Genomic DNA, 24736 nt, shown 5'->3' on the forward strand with positions numbered 1-24736 from the left:
CCACACCATGGCACACCTCTGATATTGCTGAGACCGCTCCTGCCTCCTGCCGTTCCCTTCCCCTATTTTTACCTGTGAAATCAAGGCCCACATCCAACTAGATCCTTCCTGTTCTTCTCCGAAGTACCAGTTGCCATGGTACTCTGAACTCCATGAACCACCATGGTCCTCTATGCGTCCAGCATTCTGATGGAATAATGCTACTTTCTGCTATGAATTACAATTATTTGTGAGCCGCTAGAAGACAGAGATCATACTGTCTTCATCTTTGCACCTCGCTCTCAGAGTCACCCACAGTGAGATAAATGACAAAACCAGCTTTCCCGGTCTTAGCAATGGAGTCCCAAGGGTGTGTAACTTCAAGGAGGCAAGGACTCAGAGGCTGTGTTAAGCTTTGCCTTCAGCAAGTACGCCAGTTTATCCCTCATGCATTCTCAGCAGAGCCTGGTTTGAAAAATCACTAAAAGGAAACCCACATGCCCTGGAGTTTCTAGATGGGAAATAATCATGTTCAGACCACAGTTGCTGTCCAAAGGGACAGACTCCACAGCCTGAACTGTGAACTACTGGCTTCAGGTGTGCTCCCAGCTGCCTGCATAGTGGCATGGCCGGTGTCACTGGGATGGGCGCAGGAGGAGGAACTAAAGTTTCCGGAGATGCAGATCAATAACAGCAGTAATGATCAGCCCAGGGCTCTTGCCCAGGTCAGCACGAGGCAGCAATCCCGTGAGGCCAGGATCATCAGTTCTCCATCATTCGCCCGCTGTGTGACCTCGGGGAAGTGACCTAATCTCACCAGTTTCGGTTTCCTCATCGTAAAGTGAGAATAACAAGCACACCAATCCCATAAGGTTATTGTGAGGATTAAATGAGTTAATACATGTAAAGCGCTTCGAACGATGCCTGGAAAAAAGTAAATATTCAATGAATGGGCGCTATTATTTAGAGTAATAATAATAGCAACAACTATTATTAGAGGAAACACATTTCTATTGGCCTCTTGTGTTGGGGCAGATGAGAAGGAGGGGAGGAGGGGGTGGGGTGAATAAGAGAGTGGGTAGAAGAGGAAGAGCCCTATTGAGGGTGTGGGAATATGGTTTCTTGGCCTGGCTCCATCACAATTTAATTCCGCGACCAGGAGCTAAATCATTGTTCCTCTCTGGACTTCAGTGTCTTCATCTGTAAAATGAGGTCATTGTGTTAGATCAGAGTTTCCTAAACTGGGCTAAGCACCAAAAACTTGGGGGGAAGCTTTTAAAAAAATCTCAGTTCCCAGGCCCCACTTTTGGTTTACTGAATCGGGCTCTGAGATTGTGGAGCCCAGAAATGTGATTTGCTTTCGAGCTTTCTAGGTGAGTCTGATGCATCCAGTTAGTGTTTGGGAGCCACTGGACTCAACCAAAAGCCTCAGCCTCAGGGCCTTTGCACTTACCCTTCCCTCTGCCTTGAAAACTCTTTCCCTATGTGTGTCTTTGTCTTGTCCTCTCATTCATGTCACTGCATATATGTTACCTCTCAGAGAAAATCTTCCCACTCACCCTATGTAGCACAGTTTTCTTCCAGCCACTGTCTGACCCCTTAACATGATTTTTTCCCCCGTGGTACTTCTCACTCTGTGACTCACTGGAATGTAAACTCCATGAGGGGAGGGACTGGGTTTGTCCTCCACTACATCCCAGCACTTCTGGAATAGTGCCTGGTACATAACTGGCACTCAGTAAATCCGTTTTGAATAAATAAATAAATGCTCTGAATGAATAAATAACTGTGCATCACCGTTACCTCTGCCTGCAAGTCAGAACGTGGAGCTGGCAGAGGGCGGCAGGGCGGAGAAGGTGGTTAGCCTCTCAGCAACCAGGGAAATTCGGCAACTCAGGACCTCGCCCTTCCTGGGCCCCCGAAGTTCCCAGGACCGTGGGACAGGCAATGCCCCCAGGGAGAGGTTTCTAAATCCAGCTGACTTCCTCAGTGCTGTGCTTTCATTGCACTCACATTTCCCAGGTGCTTACTTTTAGGGAGGATGATGATAAACTTTTCAGCCGTCGCTTTATGGAGGGGTGGGGAAGTATTCCCAATCTCCAGTATAGAACAATGTATACCAACAGACATGATGTCATTTGGTTTTTAAAAGGTGTCTGAGCTGGAAAACGTTTCCAAAAGTATTTTAGTGGGCGTTAGTAAATGACTAATAAAATTTATATACGTGGGTTATTATCTAAAAATACAGTAAAATATGAAATACTATTGAAGGTAAGACTTTAGGGGCTAGCATTATACTTCCAGATTTCTAGGGCTTTACAAAATAAATATGCTGATCTAAGTCATTCAGCTCTAAAGGAAAAAGTCCCTTTTCCTATAACACCTCGTTATTTGCATATTTAGGAAGTGTAATTCAAACACACAGTTTCCTGGAGAGGTTTAAATGATCTGTTTAATTGCTGGCTCTACCAAAAATATACAGCTTGATTACAATACCAGCAGCCTTGATTTTAACTGATTTGTCAAACTTAAAAGCTCTCATTTTCCCTTCTGAATAGTATTTCTCCAAAACTTTAGGGAAAATAGATAAGAGGTCAGATAACCCATGACCCTAAAAAGCACATGTTTCCAATGCCAATGAATATTCCATGAAGAGGCTTCGCTAATCAATTAAGTTTGGGAAACACTGAGTTAATGAAAGTTTTCAGCAGGACGTGTCAGAGCCTTTAATGTGTTAATATATATGTGACTCTCCTGGAACAAAAATCAGACATAACATTTCCCCCAAAGTATTTGATCAGAGAATCCTTCATTCACAGATTACCATTTAACTCCTTATGGAGCCAACATTCCTCAGAACACAGTTTGAAAAATGCTGGCTTACAAAGGACGACTAAGGACTATTTGAATTTTTAGAAACTATGATATGTTTGTTTGTTTGTTTGTTTTCTGAGAACCATGGAAGACAAGTGTTGTAAGAATCACCCAGTGATTTTTCTGAACTCATCAGTGATTTCTGCCCTTTGCTGAGCACATGAGAAGTGAAGCAGACGGCATAGGGATGGTCTTGGTTTGGAGGTTTGGACAAATGGATGGATGGCTGAAATTCCATTTTTGGCCATGATGGAGTAAACGGGTATTGGACATGCCTTCCTACCATAAGTAATGATTCAACAGGACAAAATAAATAAAGCAACTCTTTTCAGGCATTGAGCAACAGACAGCAGGACGGTAATCCTTGAGAGAAAAGAAACACATGAAGTGACCCCTACATGTAACCTGGATTTCGACGTGGGGACAGTTACCAGATCATACTGCACGGAGGTGGGGCACAAGCAGAGGAAGGCAGGCATGCTTGGTTGAGGAAGCAGAGGCTGGAGTTTGGGGATGCTGAAGCAGCCGAAATTAGCAGGGCAGGGTACCAATGAAGAGGTAGCTGTGCAGGAGGGGTGCCAGATGTTTATATTGGGAATTCCCTCTGGCTTCTTGGTGGAGAGTAGGGCTGCAAATGCACAGGACAAAACCCCACTAGGCCTATCAGAGAACATACTCTCTGGGGATAAAATCTAAATAGAGACACCAGAGGTTCTTAATGCTGAAAGACTTTGGAGTTCCAACCAAGCAGAGTGAAGAGATATCTCGGTGAGTGCCTCACCATTCATGTGAAACTCCAGAAATTCCACACCTTCAGAGAAAGGACCATGTCATAGAATAAGGATCATACCCCAAACACAAAACTGAAATAGACCCACCCTAACAAATCCTTAACACCAGCTTCCACAAGATTGAGATTGTATATATTCATATGTCTTGAATAGACAGAGATTTATTTTAAGGAATTGGCTCTTGGCTCATGCAATTGTGGGGTTAGGCAAGTCCAAAATGGTAGGGCAGGCCAGCAGGCTGGAAACTGGCAGGAATGGGTGCTGCAGTCCTGAGGTGGAACATCTTCTCTGGGAAACCTATTTTTACTCTTAAAGCCTTCAACTGATTGGATAAGGCCCACTCGTATTATCAAGGGCAGTCTCCTTTACTTAAAGTCAACTGATTGCAGATGTTAGCCACATCCACAAAATACCTTCATAGCAACGCCTGGATTCATTTTAAATAAAATAACTGGGTACTATAGTCTAGCCGAGTTAACACATAAAACTAACCATCACACCATCACAACACTAACAAAAATATTACAAGAAAGAGAAAACTACAGATCAATATCTTTCATAAATATAGATGCAAAAATGCTTAACAGATATTGTCAAATCAAATCCAGCATTATATATAAAAGGATAACACATTATGACTAACTGAGGCTTATCCCAGGAATGCAAGGTCGATTTAAGATTCAAAGAGCAATCAATTTAATTCACCACATTAACAGAACCATAGAAAAATACCACATGATCATCTCAAAAATGAAGAAAAGGCATTTGACAAAGTTAAATACCCATTTATGATTTTAAAAATCTCTCAGCAAGCTAGGAATAAAATGTCTGATAAAGGACAGCTCTGAGAAATCCACATTAACATCCTACTTAATGGTAGATTACTGAACACTTTCTAAGATCAGGAACATGGCAAGGATGTCAGCTCTCACCTCTTCTTTTCTGGCCAGTGCAATAACATGGAATAAAAAGTATAAACACTGGAAAGAAAGAAGTAAAATTCTTTTTATTTGTAGATGTCATGAATATGTATGTAAAAAATCCTAAATGATGTATAAAACCACTAGTAGAACTAATTAGGGAATTTAGCAGTATAGCAAGCTACAAGGTCAAATATCAATTCTACTTTTGCATACTAACAACAATTAGAGGATAAAATTTTCAAACTACCATTTACAATAGCATCAAAGTACTTGAAACATTTAGGAATAGGTTTAAATAAATACATGCAAGACCTCTATATTAAAAAGTATACAATATTACTGAAGAAAAAGAAAACAAATAAGTAGAAAGAGATACCATGTTCATTAATTGAAAGGATCAATGTTAAGCCTTTCTCCCTCTTCCCAATTTGATCTACAGGTTTAACATAATCCCAGTCAAAATCTCAATGAACTTTTTTTGAATAAATTGACAAGTTGATTCTAAAATTTATATAAAAATACAAAGGACTAGAGTGGCCAAAATCATCTTTAAAAAGAAGAGGAAGATTAGAAAACCCACAATATCTGATTTCAAGATGTATTAAAAATCTATAACAATCAAGGCAAAGTAGCACTGGCATAAAGAAAGACAAAAACACAGAGAGTTCAGAAATAGGGCCATACATATATAGTCAATTGATCTATGAAAAGACATCAGAACAATTGAATGGAGAAAGGGAAGTCTTCATCAAATGGTTCTGGAACTACTGGATAAATGCTTGGAAAATATAAACCTCAACCCTTACCTCACAACATACACAAAAAACTAATTTGAGATGAATTGTAGAGTTAATCACAAAAGCTAAAATTGTAGAGCTGCTAGAAGAAAGCATAGAGAAGTGTCTTCACAGCTTTGAGTTAGGCAAATATTTCTTAGATGGGCTAGCAAAAGCACTAATCATAAAGAAAAAAATTGGATTTCTTCAAAATAATAAGATTTTACTCATCAAAAAGATGCCATTAAGAGAAGGAAAATGAAAGTCATAGACCAAGAGAAAATATTTGCTGTACCCCTATATTAGAAGAGACTTTTATCCAGAATATATAAAGAATACCTACAAATGAATAAGGAGAAAAGCCAATAAATAATGGGCAAAATAATTAAATAGAAACATCAAGAAAGAAGAAATGCAAATGATAATAATCTCATGAAAAGGTTTTTGACATCACTAGTCCTTAGAGAAAAGCAAATTAAAACCACAATGAGATTACCACTTCATACCCATTAGAACAGTTACTGTTAAAAAGACTAAAAACATCAAATGTTTGTAAGGAGATGGAACTACTGAAACTTTTATACATTGCTTCTGGAAGCATAAGATGGTACAACCACTTTAGAAACCTGTCAGTTTCTTAGTTTCCTATAAAATTAAACATACACCTAACCTATGATTCAGCAATTCCACTCCTAGGTAATGGCCCAAGAGAAAAAAAAACATATGCCCAAAAAAGATCTTGCGCAAGAATGTTTACAGTAGTTTATTTCATAACAGCCTAAAACTGGAAACAACCCAAATGTCGATCAATACAAGAATGGGTCCCCTGTGGTGTCATCATACCATGGAATACTACTTATACATGAAAGAGAATAAACTGATACACTCCATCAACATCACAGGTGAATCTCAAAAATACTACTTTGAGCAAAAGACGTCACACACAAAAAATTCATACCATGTGATATCATCTATATGGAATTCAAGAACAGGCAAAACGAATATGTAGCAATAAAAATTAAAACAGTGATTACCTGGGGGTGGTTATTGACTGTACGGGAGCAGGAAACTTCTGAAGTGGTGGAAATATTGTATACCTTGATTGTTGTGTGGATTAACAAGATGTGATACATCCAACTGGATGCTTAAGCTCTGTGCATCTCCCTGCAGGTACATTTGACCTCAATAAAGTGGGAAGAGAAAGTGAAAGAGAAGGAAAGAGATGGTGGAGAAAAACAAAACAAAATTAAATTATCTTTTACCTGAAAGCATGCACACACAGAGAGACAAAGTAAACACGTGTAAGCCCTATGTTCATTGTGAACTGGGCCAGTGTTGCAGAGTACTGTATACTTTAGATCCATTTCAATAAATATCTTCAAATCTCATTATGAGAAAGGGCTTTCCTCAATTCGTTTTCTTCTCTCTTGGGCTTTATTACCAAAATACCCACACATGTTTGAAAAGAGAGGGAACAGAAACACTAATTCTGAATTTCACACTTATCAGAATCCAAGACAAATTGTTCATTGTTGACATTTTCAGATTTCATCTCCTGCCGCGATTCTCTTCGGGAGAGGAAACTAGAAAGGAAATAACTCTCAACTCCTCCCTGGCCTCCTAACTCTGGCCACTTGATTTGAATCTAGTGTTTGACTAATAGCAGAAAAAAAAATTTTTTTCAGGAATAAAAAGTTATTATTTTTATTCTTCGATAACTCTTAAATTTACTTGATATCACCTTCCCATCATGAATGACCAAGTGATATTCTCAACAATATTATCTCACTTCCTTGAGAAAGGGTACTGGTCACATAAAAATGTAACCATATGGAAATGAATTTCCCCTTTTCACATCTCTGTCCTTGGTTTCCATGGAAGAAGGCTAATTACCTTTTTAATAGCCCTAATTGACGGGCTTACAGATCGTATCCTTCAGTCCCCACTTGTGTGTGTGGTGACGTGGGGGAAGGGTGGCACTCCTTTTCTCTTGATCCCTGAGCTCCAGCTCTTCCCTTATTGGAAGGAGGGCTGCTGGCTCCTGAAAAGACCGTGCCTTGTGTTTCTCTGTTTGCAGGACTACCTGCAGCCCATTGTGGGCTGACCAGGAAGCCTTGCTTTGTCTTGGCCAATTGACACAGCTGCACACTCAGTAAATAGACTCAGATGTTGAGCTTTTGTTTGAAGGATCTTTTCAGATTAATGCAGAGAGAATTCGTTTTTAAAACTTAAGCCGGAGCTAGGATGAGTAGAATGGAGCTGTGAGACATTGAATTCACATCCACAAAATGAGACCAACTGTCTTACAAGGGCGTTTATCCCCTGTTCCTTTGGGAGGTAACACGGAGGGGAGAGGCTCCCACTCAGACCATTGTGAGGAGAAGATCTGACCAGTGATTACACCAGCTCCAGCTTCATTCTCCAAGGGGAGAGAGCCCGCCCTTGTTAAGTAAATGAAATTACTGCAAAATATTTGTCTACAACTGAGTTGGGTTTCCTTATTGCCAGATCACAAGAGGTTCTGATAAATGGTATAAACACATCCATGGCCCGTGGCAAAGACAATTTTAACAGACTGGCAGACAGGACCGCAGTCTGGACCCAGATCTAGCATCTCAGATCTTTCAGTCCTCTCCTTTAGACCAGCCAATCTTATCCCTCATCCACGGGCTCATTCTGAACCATTACCTATTGGGACACAAGTATCAGGCATGGCTCCCAACTGATGGCTGGTCTCTTGAGGGGGGACCATATCTTGGAGAATACCATTTCAGTTAGCACAGCTTGGAACTTTAGTCCCAATTTTGAGATTAGAAACTATTGTATTTCTTGCCTCTCAGACTTACAAACTCATTTTTCTCAAGCTACAAATTGGGTTTTTGTTCCTCTTTGCTAACAGTTCTAGGTACTGAGGGAGGCAGATTGATGTTGTGGAAAGAATTGTGGCTTTGACTCCTAGGACCTGAATTCAAATCCTAGCTCTGCCACTTACTAGCTGTGAGCTCTAGGAAAGTCACTGCTCTGAGCACAGATGTCCTCACCATGACAATTAAAATACGATTACTTGTCTCATGATATTGTTGACGATGGAAAGAGTTTCCTCATATATATGTGAACATAAGAAGCAGTCTTCCTAAACATAATTCAAAAAGACACATGCACCCCAATGTTCACTGCAGCACTATTTACAATAGCCACGTCATGGAAGCAACCTAAATGCCCGTCGATAGACGAATGGATAAAGAAGATATGGTACCTACATACAATGGACTATTACTCAGCCATAAAAAGGAACTAAACTGGGTCATCTGTAGAGACATGGATGGACCTAGAGACTGTCATACAGAGTGAAGTAAGTCAGAAAGAGAAAAACAAATATCGTATATTAACGCATATATGTGGAACCTAGAAAAATGGTACAGATGAACTGGTTTGCAAGGCAGAAATAGAGACACAGACATAGAGAACAAACGTATGGACACCAAGGGGGAAAAGCGGGGGGTGGTGGTGGGATGAATTGGGAGATTGGGATTGACATATATACATTAATATGTATAAAATAGATAACTGATAAGAACCTGCAGTATAAAAAATAAATAAATAAATAAAATTTTAAAAAAAGAGAAAGAAGCACTTTTCCTAGAGTACTGTAGACTCCGCAACACGTTAGCTCTTCCTCTCCAGGTCTCTGCTTTCCAAAGGTTTTTGTTAAGGAATTTAAAAATATACCAAATGGAAAAAGCACCAAGGGAATGATCAAGTGTGCATATAGGAAGCAATCTTCCTTCATTATACTAAGCATACAATAAATATGCTTAGGAATGGCCGTTGGTGGGCACCCCCAACTCTAACCTTGTCAAACACTCCCTTTCCCTCCTGCAGCTGCGGTGTCTGAGTGACTGTCACCCTACCCATACCACTACCTCCCTGCTCCCCACATGCACAGTCACTAAGCTAAAAAAGAACTGCTGACAGAGCAGAGCCATGAATCAGAAAGATGCAGGGAGCCATCCCAGAGGAAAACAGGCATCAGCAATCCCAAAAGGTGACCATTTCATCCATGAATTATAGACAGGATGGTACGGAACATATTTCCCAAAGGAAAATGGACTCCTCCTTGCTCCAGGCTATAGAATTGAAAGAAAATGATGTTCCTTCTTTACTTTACAGAGACACTACCCAATCTGGGTTCACTATCACATGTTGTCCATAAAGCACTTTGTGCTGAAGAGTCAGGACACCAGGCCAGCCCTGCCACCAGCTCGCTATAGGCCTATGGTCCCCCCAAAAAATACGAGAAGATTGACCTCTATAACCTTAAGGACCCCCCCTGAGTCAAGCATCCAGGACTCTGATTCTCCTGCCGCTTCCTGAAAGGAAGGATGTGAGGGCAGAAGTGTGGGTTTTGAACCAGCTCCAACAATCAGAAAAAATGCTGACAGGATGGGACTGCCTTGTGGAAAACGACATCAACCCCTATGTTAGGTCAGATGTCAAGTTTTGACCAATAGGTCTCTTAGACTCTAAGACATGAATACTGCAAAATAAGTCTCTGCTTTTGGGAAATCATAAGAGAAATTGTGGTTGATTGAGTTTAAAATTCCAAAATATACCCCCAAACCATACCGTAGTGTTTCTTTTGTGGCTTAGAAAGCGAAAAAGATAAACTTCTCACTCTGACAGAGGACTCTGCAGGGGGAATCAGAAGAAAGGCGTCACAACTTGTAGAGCCTTGAGCTAATCACCACCTCTCTAAGCCTCAGTTCTCATTCCTTTCTCTGTAAAATGGGGACGGAATTCCTCCTCAAGGACTCTTCCTCCCACGAAGAGAAGGACAAGACAGAGAAACAGGGAATAGTTTAGTGATGCCACGTTTCCTGCCCGGCCCAACCCCTCGCTATAGAGCAAAGGAATGGGTCTATGTTCCATGAGTGGGCTATATCTGTCCATAGGCTATTGAACAGTTAACCTTGGAAATTTTGGAGCTTCCCAACATGCCTTGGCTGGAAATCAGCACCAAGAACTTTGACATGAAGTGCTCAGACTGAAGGAAGGCGGCATGGGACAGTATTTGAGAACACTGAAACAGAGTGGGCTGAAGCACAACTTGGAGAACAGAAAAGAACAAATAATTCTGAGCCTGGACCAGGGGATGCAATGGGAGACTTGACAACAGCATGTCACCTGCCTTGCTTAAATAGGACAATTAAGGAGCACCGGGCTGAGAGTCAGGAGGCCCGGGTGCTGATTCTGCCTTTCCACTTTGGGCCCCAGCCTCTTCATCTGTAAGGAAAAAGGCAGGGCCTTTTCTAAGGGCCCATCTATCGCCAGGTTGCTGAATCGCCCGAGAAATCAGCTTAGTACTTATTCCCCTCCTCCAAGGCTCTTGAGCCTGATTTCAGAAACAAAGAACTATGAAATCAGGGCTTCCCTGGTGGCGCAGTGGTTGAGAGTCCACCTGCCGATGCAGGGGACACGGGTTCGTGCCCCGGTCCGGGAAGATCCCACATGCCGTGGAGCGGCTGGGCTCGTGAGCCATGGTTGCTGAGCCTGCGCTCAGCAACGGGAGAGGCCACAACAGTGAGAGGCCCGCGTATCGCAAAAAAAAAAAAAAGAATTATGAAATCAGAGTTTCAGAGGGAGCTACCTTTGGTTTGGAGGCTTTTGGCCATTGGGCTGAGTTTCTAAATCTCACTCAGTGGGCCGTGTAGGTAGGCAAAGGTGGCTTCTGCTGCAGCCCATGGATGCATCACCAGATAAAGCTACTTCTGTGGGTCCTCTGCCCACAGAAATGCTCCACGGAGGGGCTGGAATTTGAGCTGAGTCTTAAGGGATGCACGGGAGAGGCACTGGTGGATGAACATTCTAGGCAAAGGCAACAACTCCCACAGTTCCTAGTGTTATATGAACAGTCTCAGACTGTATAGCAAATTCCCTGCTATAACCAAGAGTCCCCAAAGCATACAGTGGGTTACACCCCATGGACACTGATTTCAAGCTCATACACAGGATGGGAGGAGCCGCTACCCTCCACCTATCATTTAAGTTTTTGAGCTGACTGAGGCTCTGCCATTTTTAACATTTGGCTTCAGAAGTTGCCCAGAGGGTCATCTTCACTCCAGGCAGCCAGACAGGGCAAAGAGCTCAGAGCTGGCGCTTGTCACTCCCCCCTACCCCACACCGTGTCTACTGCAAGGGGAGCTGGAAAATGTAGATGTGTGGCTGGGAAATATACAGCAACATGGATTCTGGGGGATGCCAGCCTCTGCCACACAACCTGGTCCACTCCTCAGGGATGGGTCAGCAGGAAAAGAAGGCAGAATCCCAAGCAAAGCAAGGGGGAGAGAAAGGAAGTGTCAGGCAACCGGGAGCAGTACTCTGGGGGTAGTCAGACATGCTGTTGACTCAAGACAGCTTCATTGTTGGTAAGCCAATTTCCCTCTGATGGGATGAAGAGGCCTGGAATCCTACGGGGAAGGGGGCCTCCACATCACTCCCGCTGCTTTTGGGAAGGAGAGAGAAGGGATGTGACAAGAGCGACTTTTCACAGGCAGCCATCCGGGCCTCCCAGGGTAAAGTTTGGAAAACCCCTGGCTTCCCCTGGCATTGCCCTTGGCCCTTGGCCCCTCCTCCTGCTCTGTTTTCAGCCCCTCTTTCTGGGCGGGCTCCCGTGGCCAGACGGTCGCATGGCCTGACACCTTGGTTCGGTGCCCAGGCTGTGGGCCACTTGGGGCTCGAGTTACTGGTGGGAGCTAATTCAGGAGCCTGGCCCAGCCCTGTGGCTTTGATGGGATTTCATCACCCTGCCTGCGCTGCTTGGCTGGGTGCCTGGGAGAGCTACACAGTGTTGCCCCAGGCTATCTGCTTCCACCGAGGAGAGGCCCTCCTCTCTGAACAGAGGACCTGGAGGTGACTTTTGAGGTGAGGTTTGGGGCTCTCTGGTCCACCCAGACTGAGAATCGATCCCCACGCCGAAGCCATCTGCCTTCACCCAACTTTCCCAAGGGGCAGAGACAAGATAAAGGATAGAGAATTAACACCAAACAATTTGTTAATGATTTTATTGCAGGTTAGATAAAATGCCTCAAATAAAACTACAGGAGACCTTCTTTAACCTTACCAGGCTGTAAATATGTATTAACTCAATTACTATCAGCAATTAAGGGCTAGTTTGGGAACAGTGGCCTGAGACAAAAAAGACATTATCATCCTGGGAAATGAATCCAGAATAAAAGGAATTTCTTCCACCTTAGCTAATGAGCAGCTGTATAGGGATGGAAATGAAGGCCTTTGCCTCGAATTGCTTTTGACCGTTCGGGAGAGGAGAGAAGGTCCCCTTTACGGAAAGCCCTTGGAAGCACATTAGGGACGTTGTTACAATGCAAATGAGGAGGACCCGTTGTGTTTGGGTGGTTTAGGAGTTTAGTAAAAGGAGTAACATTTCAATTAGTGGGGGAAGGAATGAGAACCTGCCTCAAAGAGGCTTAATTGGCAACTTGGCTTTCCCAGGGGGCTTTGAAGTAGCATCAGAGATGGAAGGTTTTCAGAGATGGGTGAAGAATAGAGCAACTGTAGGGCCCTGGGCGGTGGGAGTGAGAGGGCAGGTGGGGATGCTCAGAAAGTGAACCCCACCGGACCACCCAGTCCCAGCGCCGGCTCTGATCTTCAAGGCTCCTGGACCCCTTCCCCAGCATTTCACCCAATTCCCCTCTGGGAGCATCAGGACCTGTCCCTTTCTAAAGCAGTCAGGCTCCGTGAAACCCCTTCGCTTTTAAGGGTGAAACCCCTTCGCTTTTAAGGACGGCAGCCCTAACCTCACCAGTGTGGAATTCCTTTTTTCTTCTCAAGAGTCCCTTTTGCTAGGTCTCTAAGTCCAGCTCAGCAGACTGGGGAATTCAACTCCTAATTGCTGAGAGTTTGGGGGAGGGGGTGTGCAATATTGCATACAAATGTGTATTTTCTGTGTGTGTGTGTGTGTGTGTGTGTGTGTGTGTGTGTGTTGAAGGACCACAGGGTCTGATGATTCAAGTATGATCTGACCTGAAGGCAAGGGATTGAACAACTGACTTTTCAAGGAAGGCCGCTCAAATTTTGCAGGGGTCCAGACTTGCATCTTTCTAGGGTCTTCCTTTGCTGCTGCTGAGAGCCGCAGTCAAAGGTAATTCAGGAGTCACTCATGTCTTCGTACATCTTCACTGACTTGAGGTTTTACTTCTCAATCCACTCATTCACAGGATATGATGAATTTTTTTTTAATGTGGAATAACCTTCCAAAGGAGATATTACAGATAACATGCCAAGATAATTGTTTGAAATGAGATTTGGAAGAAAATTCAACTAACCCTGTGTTTTAGTTGAAAGATAGCCATCTGACCAGGGGTTTGGAGAACCATCCACACAAGGCCTCCTAAGTGGTGAGCTGGTCTTTCTAAGCTTAAAAAAAAAAAAAAAAAGAACCAGAGTGAAGAACTTCCCAGTGACCCCGTGACTCTGTTGGTTCACTGGATGTTGACTTTGGGGAGGGCAGACTTAACCCTCTGCCACGCAGGCCTCCGTGGATGTGGACTGGATTGCGCTGGAGGTCTGACCAATGAACCCTGAGCTGGAAGGCGCAATCACCCTCCATTTGAAGCAATCAGCCCCAAACACGCAGGCCCTCGCTCCAGCCTCTGTCCCTCTGTCCTCCCTTCTCCCGTGGGTGGCTTTTCCTGGAACGCTGGCTCATATCTCTGGAGCCTGTGGTTTGGGGATCACCATTAGCCAACTACAACAGGGTCTGGAGAGTTTACTTCTGCTGTAAAATGGGAACTGGACGCACCCTCTGAGTAATACTCATCCCTTGGCAGGTCTCAGCGGTGGCCTGCTACTGTACAAGTCACCCTCTTCCCACTCCCCTCGCCTTGGGTGCCTGTGTAGCGTGACCACTCCCTTCCCCAACCTCTCCTCTTGCTGCTTTCCCAGAATCAGGACTGAAGGAAAATACGGTATCTGTCTGCACCACGCACGTTCCTGCATCCTGGGCAAACTGTGGTGTGTCCAAGCCCTACGCCACTGTGAGGAGACAAAACCAGGGCCTTAGCACAGCAGTGTCAACTCCTGATAATTGCCCTGAGTGGACAGGAGATCCTGCACCAGTGACGACTCAGTCACTCAGCAACTCCAGGCTCTTCAGCCCCTGGAAGGTATTATTGACTCAATGCTGGGACAATACAGAATCCATGCGCTGGAAAGGACCTTAATAAAATCCTAACCAACCTATGCATAAGAGACTCAGGTCAAGACAGGCAAAGAAACCTACCCAGGTACCCTTAGGGAGTGAAGGGAAGAGTTGAGATCCAAACCTAGGTGGTGGGTCTGAGGCCAGTGCCCTCCTTCTCATAGTGTTAAATCCCAGCTTCCACTTTCCAGTGGGTGCCTGCCTTGGCTGGCGTGGAAATCAGTTTTGTAAAACCCTGAAAAGGAAAAGAGAGAGACAGAGAGAAGTAGGCTGCAAGGCAAAAGAAAGCCAGCAAGCATCTGTCATGGGTCTTCCTGTAATGGATTATCAAGACATTATTACATACTCCTGCCCAACTGAAGGTGCATTTTGCATACTTTCTCTGTGTTTCTTCAAACCGTTTTATTAGAATCAAAGCTGTTTCAGTGGTGCTTTGTTTAATGTTCAAGAGAAAGTTCTCATACTAGACTGTTATTTCCAAAATGCATTTCTCAGTATCAAAAATGTTTCTACACCCAACATCACACAACCTGTAAGGGCAAAACGACAGATTCTATTATCTCTTGTATTGTCTATAAAGTGAAAATGGGTCTTCCGGAGGTGAAGTAACTCGTCCGAACCCACACTTCTCACGAGTGGCTCATACAGACCTAGGTCCCAAGTCTTCTGACACTTGGCAGCACCCTAGTCTCCAGCAGGAAACACCCTGGCTCCTGACAATATCCCGTTATTTACTCATCCTCTTTAGGGAACAATGAAATCAACGTTCCTTTGAAGCAGGAGAGTTTGGATAGACAGGGTGTATTGGTCGCCATGTCCCCTCCCCTCCTCCAGCTGGTATGCAGCCGTCAGAGACTATTCTGAGTCCAGAGCCCCAAGCTTACCATTCCCATCGGAGTCCAGGTCACCAGCAGCGCCTCTCTGAGCCACTGTTCTGGAATGAATGAGCAGACATTTCAGTCTACTATTTTAAAGGAACAGGACATGAGGAAACACATCAGTCCATGCAGGGGGTGGGGAGAGGCTATGGAGAGGAGACAAAAATCTTTTCATCAATTTTGCTGCTTGAGAGTTTCTTCTGGACAATATGAGGAAAGAAGTGAAGAACTAAATGTGGAAAATGTGAGCCAATACAGGGTGTTCACTCCCCAGACTAGAGCCTCACCAGGAAAGTAGATAACAGAAAATATTTCAGACAAGAGACAAGCAGCAAATAAACACCCAAAAGAACAAGGAAGAATTACTTCCTCACAAATGTCTCCAAAAACAAAAAATGCAAAGGACATGAAATACGTGCTGCTTAGAGCTGACATAGGAGCATTGAACTCACGCTCGAAATCTGCTGGTATTAAAAAAGAGTGTTTAAGAGAGACATGAGTTCCTGTTGAACAATTCCACCTTTGTGTCTACCAAGCTCAAGTGGGCTTTTCTGCAGCATACACGAAAATCTTCAGTTGGAAAATTGTGTGTGTGTGTGTGTGTGTGACTACACTATGTGTAAAAGCTTGTATCTTAGTTCGAACTCTTACCCATCTCTCATCTGGAAAATGACAATGGCCACAAAACTGTCCTCCCTGCCCCTTATCTTGAGTCCACCTCCACACTGCTGTCTAAGATGCAGATCTGACCACTTCCCTCTTTGACAGGAACCTGCCCAGGACTCCCCACGGCCCACAAGAAAAAGTCCACCTCATAGGCAATGTCCTCACCTCCCTCTCCCATCTCAAGGCTCATTGTTTCCTGCCTCACAATTTATGTGCCACGAACATGGGGCTCTTCAGAGTTTCCTGCCCATACCACATGGTTTCTCTCCTCCACAACTTCACTTACACTGGAACCTCTGTCAGGAACGCCACTTGCCCCTCCAGGACTATAGAACACATCCTACCTTCTTTTTGTTCTCCCACAATGCCCTGGGCACATCCGCATCTCACACTTAAAATGATCTGGTTTTGTGTCTTTGTCTGCACTATTCTTAAAAACGGCAACAGCAAATTTCTATTGAGGAATAACATTCATCAAGAACTGTCCAAAGTTTGCAACCTGCTGAATGTTTACACATCTTAACCTGCTCCAAGGACAAGAAGTGATCATTATGTTTCTGAGGTCAGCGGCTGAGTTTTGATCGTCTCTGTAATCTCAGCACCGAGCACAGTGGCTGGCAGGCAGGTACTTCACAAATAGTGTTTGAATGGATCAAAGAATGGTTCTCTCCCTGTGTCTTCATCTCTGTTTGACTCACTTTTTCTACCAATTCCCCCTTAACCTGAGTTGCTCAACGGATAATTCAGGATTTCTTGCCCAGGCTTTGGGAGCCCGTATTCTGAGTGATGAGGTTTGTGAGGAAGTGTTGGTGGTTGGGAGTAGAGGGATAGGGTCAGCTTGGATGCCAAGAACCAAACCTGGATATGCAACTCGGAAAGATCCAACGCCTGAGCATAAGAGAAAATAAGTCTTTTCTCTTCAAAGACTTTACACTATAACTGCAGCTACGAAAGCTTACCATCAGTTGAGAACAAATGAAGAAAGCACGTATCAGACTTTTTGCTTTAGATCTAAGAAGGACAAGTGACATTCATTTCTTCCACCCTCAGCTTCTGGCACCAGGCATCACTGTCACCTTAAGTCAACAGCTGCTACCACAACTGAGGAGGGAAGGGTCTATTCTACCTACACCCACGAAAGCAATCGTAGGATGTGTGACATAGAGTGATGCTTCCTAAATGCTAATGTCCCCATCCGCACACTTGTCTGTGAAGCCCACAACAGGAAACAGTAAACCTACCATTTACTTGGCACTTACTATGTGCCAAACACTGGGCTAGGCAACCACCTACCTATGTACCACATTTATTCTTCACAGGTATTCTCTCATGTAGGTGATATTCTCCCCATTTTACAGATAAGAAAACTGAGCAACTTAAGCTGGGTTTGATCCCATATCTTAGATTCCAACGCCTGTGAAGATAACCACTATGCTTAGTGCCAGGGCTAGCTCTGCTTTCCCTGTGTCTCCGCTACTGATAAGAACAACTATAGTGTTGAGATTGGGAACCTCTGCTCCAGAAGATGTCCCCCCATGAACCTATGAGCCTGAGAACACCAGATGGACTAGATTCGTCTCCAGGTGGGCCTCGTGAGCAGAGTGAGAGGGTCCATCCCGATGGCAGTCTCCATCTCACTGTTGGGAACCCAGGTTCAGTGGATTCTTGTGGTGCAGGGTTGCAGCCTGAATTTTTTTTAATTTTTAAAATTTAAGTGTAGGTGATGTACAATGTTATACAAGTTATGGGTGTACAATATAGTGAACGCTTCACAGTTTTTAAAGGTTACACTCCATTTAGAGTTATTATAAAATATTGGCTATATTCCCCGCATTGTACAATACGTCCTTGAGTCTATCTTACACCCAGTAGTTTGTGCCTCCCATTCCACACCCTTATGTTACCCCTCCCTGCTTCCCTCTCCCCACTGGTAATCGCTAGTTTGTTCTCTATATCTGTGAGTCTGCTTCTTTTCTGTCATATTCACTAGTTGTTGTATTTTTTAGATTCCACATATAAGTGATATCATACAGTATTTGTCTTTGTCTGACTTATGTCACTTAGCATAGTGTTGCTGTACATGGCAAAATTTCATCCTCTTTTATGGCAGCCTGAATTCTTATGGTGGATTTTCTCCTGGGGACCTTGATGTTCACCCAGGGCCTTGTTTTCAAAGAGGTATTTTGGGGGGTTCACAATGCATGAGGAATGAAGTGTGGAAAACAGCCGCTCTTTCCATGGGCAGCCAAGGGAGACGAACCCTTCTGACATGGAGGAGAACTGCTCCCCCAGGGAGCATGCCTGAGACCAGCTGGGATTTCCTCAGCAAAACACTCAACAGAAGAGAGAGCCTCCCTCTACCTGGCCCGAGTGCTCCTTGCAGAGGGGCATGTCACCCTGGGAACCTGCCCAGTACCCCTGTGGAGCCCCAGGAAGTGACGTTCTGGCCCTCAGGCTCGCCAGCATCCAGGCCCCCTCCCTGGCTTGAGGACAGACACAAAGCCACCCTGTGCCTTGGCCCAGACCTCTAATGAGCCCCCCTGCCTCCCACCACTCAGACATCCCCTGTTTACATTCTGCTCTCCAGCCAGACCTAATCCCTGGGCTCCGGATCTGCACTTAATCCTGTTTCTGTATATCCTCTAGATCAATACATGTTAATAATAGTCATCACTGTGGGTAAGAACCTTGTTTGAGAAATTCTGAACCCTTCAGCTGTGGTGCCAACAGGAGAAAATATGGAATAGGAAACCCAAACATTTACAAACATTCCAGAATGTTTAGTTCAGCCTGCCCGATGTAAATAAGAGAAAGCCCAGGAGATACTCATTTTCCTGGGACTCACTTATTTTGTCCCAAATAAAGATTGGATTAAAAAAAAAAAATCCAAGTCACCGGTCCCTGTTTCTTTCTCGCTTCTTGGGGTCATAAGATCTTTTTCATGTAGTTTGCTTCAACACTATCGTATTTCTTCTGTGCTTTGAAACTGAGCCCGTCTCTTTGATGGACATTAGTAAGACGTGCTTTCGTGTCTCCCTAATGAACTTTCACTTGGAAAATACCCCAAACAAGGAAGATGCTAGAAGGGTAACTATATTTTGTTTAAAGCAAAGAGAGACCCTCTCTTCTGCTTTCCCCCTCTTTGGTCCACCCCAGAGGAATCGCCAGCCAAGAATCACAGATGGGATCATTTACAGTTTTACTTTCAAGCTCCCCAGCCCTTTGAGACTGTGTTTACTTGGTCAAAGGCTTCAGACCAGCCAGCGTGGGCCTCCTGACGGCCCCATCTTGCTGGTTCTCAGATACTCTGATTGGGATTAAATCCGTGCTGATCTGTCAGGAAGTGACTGATGGAGAGGTTTCGTCGTGATGCTTGAGGTAAACTTGAGAGGACGGAAGAGTTCAGACGTGGAAGCGACGTGCTTTCAGAGACACATCAGCCCTTGCCGGGAGGAGTCCAGGACAGCAGTCCTGCGGTAATTACTGGCTAAACAAAAGGAAAATCCGCCCAAAATGGAAGACAGCTTGACACCACGGCTTCCTTTAGTGGGAGTGTTATTATTATTCTTATTTTTAACAATAAAATATTCTGTGGGGAACAGTTTTCTAAAATCCAGTCGACATTAATTTTCAAAATAAAAGAACACAAGAAATAAGAAAGCAACGAAACTCAAAGCCATTAGACGTGCCCAGGTTGATTTCTCATTTTCCCCTCAATGAGTGTTTCCTTAGGGAGAGGTTAGCTATAATAATTAGTATTTTTGTGCATTTGTGTATTTTGTATTTTTGTGTATTTGTGTATTTTTTGTGTATTTGTGTATTTTTTGTGTATTTGTGTATTTTTGTGAACACAATCATGTGAAGCTGGACAATTTAGCAGAAACCAAATACAACTGTCATAGGCACCAACTTCTCAGGGTGGGCAATAGACAAAGGAGGGGATTGGACCTCCGGAAACCTGCCTTCTTCTCCTTGCTTAGCCACTCGCTAGTTTTGAAGGCTTGGGCAGGTCTCTGCCTTTTGACTCTGCTCCTCGTCTGTGAAATGGGGACACCCAGGTTCCGTCCTTCACAGATTTGTTCTGGGCATCAAAAAAAGGCCGTGAAGGTGACAGCACCGTGAGATCCCTCATACTTGACTGGTTCTCACCATCCGCCCTTGGTGTGTGATTCCTTCCTTGGAAAGTGTCACCCATAGGTCATCATTTATGAATTTATAAATTCCCAGCTCTGGGATTCAAGATTTCTCACCCCTGTGCTTTTACTCGTGTTGTCAGGTCAGCCTGGAGTGCCCACCTCCCATTTCCCTCTTCTGCGTTCCCCAGATACCCTCCTCTCTCAAGGCTCAATTCAAATGTTGACTCCTCCATACAAGTTCTCTGATCCTCCCACCCCCAGAAAGAAGACCACGCCCCCTCTGAGTCCCTGCCACACTCCATCTCTGATAACTGTCAGTTGTCTTTGTCTTCATTCAGTCATTTCCATACGTCATCAGACCTCCTCCACCATTTAGCTCGAGTGTGGAGGCTGTGGCAGTTGTATTTCAGGACAGAGACAAGCCTGGTGCCTTGGACCCAACGGGTACTCACTATTTGTTTAAGAAATGAGAACTGCCACGTCACATTCTTTTTTTTACATATATAAATTTATTTATTTATTTTTGGCTGTGTTGGGTCTTCGTTGCTGTGTGCAGGCTTCAGTAGCTGTGGCTCACGGGCTTAGTTGCTCCGCGGCACGTGGGATCTTCCCAGACCAGGGCTCAAACCCGTGTCCCCTATATTGGCAGGTGGATTCCTGACCACTGCGCCATCAGGGAAGCCTCCATAGTCACATTCTTCCTCCAAATTTTATTTAAAAAGCAGCTACAGCTAGTCCTACTTAGCGCTGGAACCATGTTCACTGAAACTCATACAGAAACTCTTGTGTCTTCACTTAGCAGTTACCAGGGAACCGTGCGAAGTGGGGACACATTCCAATAGGCACGTGCTTTAGTTAACTGATACTGTACAAAGCTAGGATTGCCTGCATACCCAAACAGTAACGATATAACATAAATGTGATCCATCTAATCACGTGAGAAAGAATTCCAGCAAGTCGTGTACATTGAGGGCAGCCAGCCATATACATTAAACCCAGAACCCACAGAGCATCTCATAAATCAGAACCCTGGCAGAAAACAGTAATGTGTGTCCAGTCTCAGAGCAGGAGGGGCTTTAATGATGGAATGACCATGTTGTTCTCATTTCAGAACCATTACAGTGGCTTACTGAAGGCTGTTGATAGAAGTCATTTCTGGGGACAGGAGGCAATCTGAAATGTGTGGCTTAGGGGCTGAGACACCATCATTTCTCGCATATGTTAATAGCTTCAGGAACAATGAGACAGAACATTTAAAATCTGGATGGTCTCAGGAATGCCTTAAAACCCCCTAAAACTGAATAGACATCAACCTCCCTGGTGTCCTGCTGCTTCCCACAGTGAACACTGTGACTGGCACGAAAAAACTCACAAGACAATACATTTTAAGCCACTAAAAAACCACGAGGCTTCACAGCAAATCTATTTCAAAAATTAAACATGTTGGGCTTCCCTGGTGGTGCAGTGGTTGAGAGTCCGCCTGCCAATGCAGGAGACACGGGTTTGTGCCCCGGTCCGGGGAGATCCCACATGCCGCGGAGCGGCTGGGCCCGTGAGCCATGGCCGCTGAGCCTGCGCGTCCGGAGCCTGTGCTCCGCAACAGAAGAGGCCACAACAGTGAGAGGCCCGCGTAACGCAAAAAAAAAAAAAAAAAAAAAAATTAAACATGCTGAGTTTATATACTCTACAAAAGAAAGGGACACAGGAAAACAGCTAGAAATGTTGCAAGATGACGGTTAACATGAGTTGAAGCAACTTTAAAGGGAGCCGGGCTGTCTGATAATGTGAAGCCATGACTGGGGTAGGGGGGTGGGCAGAGCACACGACCCAGAGTGGGGACCTTGAAGCTGTGCTTCCGGGTCAGCTGATGAGCCCCCGAAGGCTTCCGAGAAGCGGCTTCGCTGGCCTTGGTTCCCAGCAAGTTCACCAAAAGTCAAGGGTAGGGCTCAGTCACATTCAAAGTCCACCAAAGACAAGATGCAATGGAATGAACGTAGGTTTTGGAAACTGCAAACCAGCTCAGTTTCCCAGATGGGGTCCTCGTCGGGTTGGATAACCTCTCTGAGATTCATTCTTGTAGTCAAGTGAGAAGAGCCATTGAGGGGAATCAGGAGCTCCAAGTGATGCTCCCAGAGCATTTCTTCAAGACTGCCACCTCTCTCCTCATTTCTTAACTCCTGGTCCCTGTGAATGGGACCTTATTTAGAAGTAGGGTCTTTGCAGATGTTATCAACTTACGTTTCTCTTTTTAGAAAGACCCTCACTAGTCATTGGATTAGGACACCCCCCAATCTTTTCCAACCTCATCTTAACTTAAGGTGGACCCTAATTCAATATGACTGGTGTCCTTATAAGAAGAGAAAAAGGGCATGGGAAGACAGGGAGAATGCCAGGTGTGACAGAGACAGAGACTGCGGTGCCACAGGGCAAGCCAAAGATTGCCGGCCACCACCAGAAGTTCAGAAGAGCCAAGGAAGGCATCAGCCCAGAGCCTTGGAGGGCACGTGGCCCTTGTCTTCAACCTCCTAGCCTCTAGAACTGGGAGAGAATAATGCCTGTTGTTCAAGCCATCAGTCTGTGGAACGCCTCACTGCAGCCACAGGAAACTGATACTGACCTCGGTGCTCCTCTTTGCTAACTTTATACTTGCTAAAACATTTACCCCAAACTGCGGAATGAAACGCCCCCTGTAATAAGGTTTATGCTTCTATGTTTTATTTCTAAAAAGGTTTGTTATCGTTTTAACAGCTTCTCCTGAAATCCTCCTGAACTGCTTACAATCCGTCTTTGCTGTTGATGCTCCCGGAGCCACTGTAAGCAAGACATCTGTCTGGTCCTCCTGGGAAATAAATATTCTTGAACCAGAGGAAGAGGAAGCAGCATTCTGCAGAAGGGGTGAGCTGTGACAGATTAATGACACACTTTTGAGGGGCCTCAAGTGATCTGTCACCGCCCCCCTCCTTTAGCCTGGCAGAGAGTGGGTCCACAGAGCTTTCTTCCAGCTCCGTTCACCAACAGAAACTCAATCTACCTTGCCTGGTCCCTGCACTAAGCGGTGAGCACCTTGAGTCCATGGAATGAGCTGGGAATAGGAGTCCAGGACTCTGGGATCGGTTCCTGCTCTCACCACTCACCAGCCCTCCCAGACTTTCTTCATCTGTAAAATGGGTGTCCCACCTCCACCGCCCAGGGTGGTCCTGGGCCACATTGACGATATCGTGGAAGTGCATGGAAAATCGTGAAGTCCTGTGCAAAGACAAGGCGGTGAAATCATTATCACTCTCATCCTCCACCAGTTGTCAACGCCTATGGGGGCAGGGATCCTCCAAGCGGACCAGGAAGACTGGATCAAAGTGTCCAGCTGGTGAAAGAAGAGTCAGCTGTAGGGTCTGAGCCTCTGGTATTAGCTACCCAGGGGGAGAGCAGTGAGATGAGCTCTCCTGGTGGGTGATAAAATGAGTCTACGAAGGGAGGAAGCAGGATGTATAAAGCCCAGGAGCCTGATCTGTTTCTGAGATCAAACAGAGCAGCATTGTACCGGGGTATGGAGCTGATGTCAGCGTCTAGAATGCTGGTCGGAATCGCCCTGGTTACGCAGCTGGACCGGAATAAGGCAAGTCTGTATCTGAACTCATTAATTTTTACAACCAACTGAACTGTTCTGCCTTTTTTTGGGGAGCGGGGGGGGGGGGCGGTGCGAGGGCATTGTGAGAGGCGGTGCAGGGGGAGAACAAGGGAAGGAAAGGAAAAGGGAGGGGTTAGTATGTATGGAACAAGGGGCTTCCCACCAGCAGACACTGTCTCATTATCCCCAGCAAAGCCCAGCTTCAACCCTCCAGCCCCCTGGACCATTAGGCAGAGCCTCTGCAGCAGGTCCTGCCCGAGGAGGGAGAGAAATGGCCAATGAAACGTAAGGATAATTAGAGAGGCACAAGCCGCTCGTTGGAGTTCAAGTTATGTCAATGTTTCCATTATATGCCTCACTTTTTGGGGGGTTTATAACATAGCTATAAAAGCTCACGCCAGCTGAGAATTTGGCAGGCCAGGTCGCAGCAAAGGAGGGACTGTTTTTTAATTCAACTCAGCTGCTCGTAACTTGGGGTGGGATAGCACACTGTACATAACTCAAAGGGGCTGGTTGAAAGTACTGAGTACTGTACTGTTTTGCTCTCTGATCACCCCCTCCTCCTCCTGTCATCCCTTTGTGCTATCTCAAAAGGAACAACCTTATGGAAATGTACCCCGAAAAGCTTCCTGAGCCAAGAATCTACCTGCCCCTCTCCAAGTGTCAGCTAAGCTGGCTTTGCTCCTTTCCTAAGAAGCATGAGGGTCCACCCTTTCCAGAAAACGTGCAAACCATTTCACCCAAACCTCTGCACAGAAGATGGTCGAGCCTCTGCAAGGGAGCTGTTTGGTACCAGAGCTTTTCCAGACAAATCTCAGTATTTGGGGTGGCCCTTTCCTACTGTAGAACAAGACCTGACCTGGTGGATAAG

The 24736-nt window shown here is 44.9% G+C and overlaps 1 long non-coding RNA gene across 3 annotated transcripts in view; it reads right to left on the reverse strand.

The window, feature by feature from the left end:
* Window positions 1-24736, reverse strand: part of LOC132521091 (uncharacterized) — a 55165-nt gene that overhangs the window by 26362 nt on the left and 4067 nt on the right. For 2 of the 3 annotated variants that reach the window (XR_009540726.1, XR_009540724.1), the window contains exons 3-4: window positions 15445-15494; window positions 13686-14795 (exon numbers count right to left, since the gene is read on the reverse strand). This is a non-coding gene — a long non-coding RNA (uncharacterized LOC132521091). Of the gene's footprint in view, window positions 1-13685; window positions 14796-15444; window positions 15495-20752; window positions 22425-24736 lie in introns of those variants that run through there. The other variant, XR_009540725.1, reaches the window with a different exon arrangement.

This window comes from Lagenorhynchus albirostris, chromosome 5, assembly GCF_949774975.1.
Source record: "Lagenorhynchus albirostris chromosome 5, mLagAlb1.1, whole genome shotgun sequence".
NCBI classification, from domain to species: Eukaryota; Metazoa; Chordata; class Mammalia; order Artiodactyla; family Delphinidae; genus Lagenorhynchus; species Lagenorhynchus albirostris.